Raw genomic sequence first — 6,296 nt, 5'->3', positions numbered from 1 at the left:
TAATTATTTGTTGGGATCAAAATATATGAAATTATTTATATTTTAACCAAAATGTAAGACATTTATATTTTAATCTAGATGTAAAAGCATTTGTATTTAAATGTAAGTGACGAGCCCTATGCAAGAATTGAATTCCATTTCTAGAACAGACGTTTTGTGCAGGCAGATAGTGGACTGTCCGTGCCTTGTCATGGGTAAAGACACAGCCACAGGCATGAGCTGATACTGCACGAGGACTTGTTCTTTGATGGAGACACTGCTTAGGAAGAAAACTCGTATTTGTGAAGTGTGACAAGACACCCCGGTTAGTTATTGCTGTGGAAAAGAATAATTTAGTTTCCATGGAAAATAGCAATTTTATACCTCAGGGTGTTTTGACCCACACTGCATGGAGCTGTCCTTGATGGGCAGCATGGTGGTCCTGGCCTGGTCTCAGGTGGGGCTGGACAAACGAGGGGAGTCTGAGCCCAAATCCTGGTCCTTAACTCGCTCTCCAGTTGGCTGCCATGGTTGAACCCCATCTGATGGACACCTTCTTAGCTAACCACATCTGTCCACAGGCTCTGTCCCATCCCCACTGTCCCCAGGGAAAGTGCTGACCCTGTGGTACAGACCAGGGTTGTGCCTGTCTGCATCTGGCCCGGCCCCCTGGTGGTGGCTGCTTCCTTCCAGCAGGTCTGCTTTGCCTCCTCCTCTTTCTCCTCTTCGTCTACCTTTTCCTCGTCCTCCTTCTCCTACCTTTTGGGCACCCCTTTCCCTTCTACCCTTAGCCTAAGGTACTTGGAAGCTCCGTGCAGGGTGATTTTACTTGCTCTCTACATTTACCAGGTGGGGTCCTCCCTGGGTTAAAGTGCTCTCACATGCTGTGGACCTCAAAGCTGGCTGCAGGTCCCAGCTCAGTCCCCAGGCTGAGCCTGGTCTGATGAACATTTCTGTCTGAGTGAACCTCTCCAGTGCAGTCCCGAGCTCTCCATGTCAGAGAACACCAGGATCGCGGCATGGCTGCAGGACTGTCCAGACTACTATCTCGTACTCTTCTGTGCCTGCTCTTGCTGGCTGCCCAGGCCTTTGCCCTCCCTGGACATCACCCAGCCCTGGCCTTTCCTGCCTTTGCAGCACCCTTGGATGCAGTTGTCTCTGAAACCCAGGGCTGCTGCTGGCCACCCAGTGTTGTCCTCTGCCTCTCACCCCCAGGTGTGGCACCTGTCCTTCTGTGTGATATGGACGAGTGTGCATCTGGTGGACACAGCCGCGGCTCTGCTCACTGCACTGCCTCCTTGGGAGTGGCAGGTGTTCTCTGTCCTGCCAAGAAGGACCAGGCTGAGCAGGCGAGTCGTGCACACCCAGGACGCGGAGCTGCTCTGTTTACTCAGGGTATCAGCATCCAGTGCTGCGGGTGGGGAAGAAACTCCATTGCGGGTTCCTGAACTAAGGATTTATTTTGTACTTATGATTAGTATTTGGGTTTGAGTAAAATTATGCCTTTTTGTTTTTATTGTGGCTAAATATTAAGTCTGCACATCATGGTAACTACTAGCGGTGAGATGTAATTTAGTCTCTTCTTCAGCTGTATCTTGCAGATTAACCTTAACGATTTTTTCCCTCAGGTAATTACAGGTTGCCAAATGGTGCTAGCAGTTTTTTCGCATTATAATTAAGTTTTTGTTATTTTCCTGGCAGTATAGAATTACTTGGTGGACCTTAGATCTAGGACATTTGGACCCCAGGTGAGTTAGAATCTATCCTTTTGGAAATGCACATTGGTATCGACCAACTTAGCATGGATTGTGTTCTGCTAAAAGACAAGTGGGGTATTTTTTCTAAAACTCTTAGCAGCAAAGGAGACACCCCGCCTTGGTCTCGTGTCACTGGAAGGGCCCGCTGTTTGCTGCCTTTCATGCTGGGAAGAGGGATGCTAAAGTGCCCACAGAGCTGCCCTACCATGATGGTGATGTCAAGTGCCATTCCGGAAAGCGCTTTGTAGGGATGGAGGTGCACGCGTCTGCACATGCGCACACACGGACCTTCCAGAACGGGATCGAGCACTTCAGGTCCTGTCTGCTGGGCTGGACACTAAAGATGCAGTTCTGGTGGGATGTGCTCTGGCGAAAGCCTGGCCAGGGGACCCTGACGGACACTAAGGTTCGAGACTAGCAGATGGGGGTGGCTTCTTCCTCTGGACCAAATCTACACAGCCTGATGTACAGGAGGGAGGAGTAACCCCGGTCTGAAATCATAAGCTTGTGAGGATTCTAGCAAATGAATAAGAAAGCAAAGAGAAAGGGACAAAAACACCACACTTGCTTTCCGAGCAGCCCTGGGCCCTCTGTCTCCAGTCCGGTGAAAGCCTCACTTTGTGGGTAACACTAAGTATCTACTTAGAAATAAAGTATCTGTTGCTGTTTAACTTTTTTTTTTTATTTCATTTTATTGAGAAATAAAGCAAATGTTTTAATTGGGCAAAGCTATGACATTTTATTGAGGCTGAACTAGCTGAAGATTTGTGAATCTCATATAATTGTGCTAAAAGAAAAGCCTAGTAGGGCCAGGGAGATGGCTCAGTAGAATAAGTGCTTGCCTGGCAAGCACAAGGGGCTGAGTTCAATCGCTGGTTCCACAAAAAAAAAAAAAAAAAGAAAAAAAGAAAAAGTCTAGTGTTTAGCATTCAAAATGCAGCAACAGGGACTTATAACTGAAATATGTTGTATTCTAAATAAAATATTTAAAATTAAATATTAAATAAAATATTTAAAAGCATTTTAAAAATAAATGTTTTCAGTTAAAATCCAGAGAGAAAAATATATTGTGATCTTATACCTTTTGTTTTTTATTTTAACTCTCTAGATGTAATACGATTTCATATAAAACACAATTGCATATATATTATATTTGGAATTAATGTAATTTTATGTCAAACATGCTTAATTGACATTTAGCATTTGGGGACAATATAATACTTACAGTCACTAGCCTGCTCTAAAGTCTAGAAAATTAGAACTAATTCTGAAACTGCTAATTATAAAAGAGGAGGAAAGAGAACAATGAGACACACTTATTATAAAATGTAATTGTTCAAACAAGCAAAGCAAATAAGGAAACATCTCGTAATTATGGGATCTATAATATCCGGGTAAGGTTTAACAATATTTTTGAAAATGTCATTATATTATCATTATAGTTTCTAGGTTAGGTGATTGCTTTTGGAGACAGAATAGTACACCACTGTATATAAGCAATTTTCTGTATCCATTCATCTGTTTTAGTATTGTATTTGTTTTATTTGGTGAGAAGATCTCTCTTCCGGATCTGGGATGGCTTCCCTTAGTCATTAGCCTGTCTGGGATGGGTCACATTCCTTCTTCCTGGGAGAACTTCTGTGGTGAGGAAGTGGCAGGCGGCTCCTCACAGAGGCGACGTGAGGCTGCCTGTCCCTGCTGACCTGGGCTGCGCATGGCCCTGTGGGTGCTTCCAAGGAGTGCGAAGCCAAGCATGGTTGCCTTCTGTGCCTCTCGCACTGCTGGGTCGTGCCATGTTTGCCGTGTGTTCTGGTGCTTGCATGGGTAGAAGCGAGTTTCTCATAGAGAAAGCATGTGGAGCCAGGTGGTTCTGAACACCTGCAATCTCAGCACCGGGAGATGGCACGGGAGCATGGCATGTTCGAATCCAGCATGGTCAACTTAGCAGTTTAGTGAGAACTTGTCCCAAAATTAAACAAATAAAAAGGCCTAGAGATGGGACATCAGCAATGTCACCTGCTGGCTCAGGGGGTGCATTTCCTTTCCTGTCCTTTCTCAGTGTGGGTGGATCTGCACAGGAATGTCTGAGTGCGAAGTGTCCCACAGTGGCTTCCAGCCTGGCCTTTCCCCTTCATGTTTAGGTTGTCTGAGACTGATTGCATGTTTGCAATTGCTTCGGGAGTGCTTTTGTGTTGAGATCAATTGCATACTGAGAGGTGAGTCCTTTCACTCAGGGTGGTGCTGGACCTAGTGTGGCACTGCCCATGGTCAGGAATGGGCGATCAAAAGCCCCGAGGCTTTGGGAAGCAGCTGGCATGGGTGCCAATGCGTGTCGTGGCTGAAGATGGCTCGCCTTTTTGCACATGGGGGAAAATCACTTTTTATACTTACAGTTGTAGAATGCTGTCCCGTACTGTCCACCGCAGACCCACCCATTGTGCAGTGAACTGGTGGTGCTTTTCTTAGGACAGGGAAAGTGTGGTTTTCCAGGTGAGGGTGCAGGGCCACCCCACTGGGAGCTGTCATTTGAACCCATCCAACTAAATCTCAATCTCTGGGCACATCCCCCTGATTTGTAAAAAGGTACAGTGGCAGTCTGTGACTTCCGTGAAATCTAGGGAAAGCTCATCAGATGCTCGGAGTTCCACCCAGGACACAGGACGGGGCGTACACACTCCTTGGTCACGCCTTCCCCGCATGGATGTGCCGCGCTGTTTGCATTTTAATTCCTCTCTGGAATAAATAGAAAACCATATGCTTTATTCAACATCATGATGTTAAATAAGGAACCCAAATAAAGAAAACCAAGGGATTCTGATAAATAAGTTTAAAAAATAACAGTTCTTTAAAACAAAAAATAAACACAGTATTACTCCTTAGCCATTTATTTTTTCTATTTTTATTTTTTAGAGTACAAAGTACTCAAAAGAAAAAAAGCATTAGAAATAATACAAAATTTCATTAAACCAAGTCACAGGAATTTGGCAATGGTTGCTGTATTGTCCCTAATCATTTCAACTGGTTAGAAATTGTGAGTCCCTGGATAGCTGGAGACACGGAGCTATCACATACTGAAAAGTTGAAAGAAGAAAAATAGGTGAATTTTGACTATTTTTGGCACTGAACACAATTTCTCCTGTTCCTACTCTAAAGCTTGTTTGAGGGCCTGATTTGTGTCAATCTTACGAGAACACAGGTTCTAAAGCTACAATTTTTGCTAATTTATCTTTCATCCACCATCAGCCTCTGGTTTGAGGTTTTTATAAAATAACAAAAATACGTTTCATTATTTGAGAAGTGGCTGACATCAGGGTATAATTTAGAGTCTTTCCTGAGGTGTCCTGAAGCAAACAGTTTTGCAAATGAAGATAGGCTATATATAAATTGAAGTAGAAGGAGCCAAGAAATTCTAAATTGTGTTAAAATGATGGAAAAGGGCACCTCAACGAGGTGCGAGAGGGAAATGCCCAAGGAGGCAACTCTAGGGAGCGCTAGTTGGCAATGATCGGAGACCACGTGGTGGAAATTCTAAAAACTGAGGAAGGTGGGCTGCTTGTGTGGGCACAGCTGGGTTAGCGAGTCACCCAGATGGCTGTACAGGTAAGGATTATCGAATACTTATGTCTCAGGATTATAGCCACATATACACCTTTTTAAAGGTAGAAGTATATTGTCTATATGCACTGTTTTATTAACTTCAATACATTAGAATTTTATTTTTTACAGCCTGGATCAGTGCTTGAAACATTAGATGACCAATGAATATGCATTCAAGAAACGGATCCTAAATTAGTTTCTTCTCAAGCTGTCTTTAGAATTTGGACAGTTTAAATAACGATTGCATGTCTTCATTAGGCACTAAGTAGACATCGATTAGATTAGGAGGTGTCTCGTGACAACAATGTTCATCTCAAAGGCTGACCCTTTTTTATTCGCTTGTTGTTAGAAATTTCATTGTTTTCTTTTGGGACAAAATGTTCTCTCTCATGAAAGTTTGAGAAGTGTCTTCTGGCCCGTGTTGTCATCCTGCCGGGTGAGAGCGTGCTGTCTTCGAGGTGCAGTAAGCCAGTGCTGTCTGCACATCCATACACCGTCCCCTCACTCATGTGGCTTAGGGGCTGTGCAGACAGGCAGCTCCAGTGTATCCTGGAATCGTGAGAAAGAAATCGAGTTTATAAAAGACCCCCTTATTCGAAGGAATCTTCTTATAGTTGCATGTGAGCTTGTGAAGGTCCCTTCTGTTACAGGTCTGCAGCTGTCATGATGCTGGGGACATGCATTTGAAAATCCGGAATGTGCTATGACCCAACAGTGCTCACTGCCACTGCCTGATTCCAGGGTTAGCTACTTGCTTCGAGGGTCTTTAGGATTTTTGCAGCCAGAGTGGAAAGAAGAGAGTCAGTGTGTGGCTGTTGCTTTCAGTACCAGCTTCTCTTCCCTGTTGTATAGTTCCTAGAAGGAGGCTGTGCCAGATGTGTGTGACATGTTGGATAGGTTGGCACATAGTGACACCCCCGGGAGAGGGGCCTACAGGATGTGGAGGGTCCTGTTGTTCAGGGG

The 6,296-nt window shown here is 44.5% G+C and overlaps 1 protein-coding gene across 1 annotated transcript in view; it reads left to right on the top strand.

The window, feature by feature from the left end:
• The window catches only part of Sntg2 (syntrophin gamma 2), a 115,283-nt gene that overhangs the window by 7,439 nt on the left and 101,548 nt on the right, over positions 1–6,296 (top strand). The gene's annotated exons all lie outside the window — the stretch shown is intronic.

This window comes from Octodon degus, unplaced genomic scaffold (genome assembly GCF_000260255.1).
Source record: "Octodon degus isolate 3935 unplaced genomic scaffold, OctDeg1.0 scaffold00204, whole genome shotgun sequence".
NCBI classification, from domain to species: Eukaryota; Metazoa; Chordata; class Mammalia; order Rodentia; family Octodontidae; genus Octodon; species Octodon degus.
This window is presented reverse-complemented; position numbering and strand designations above follow the sequence as displayed.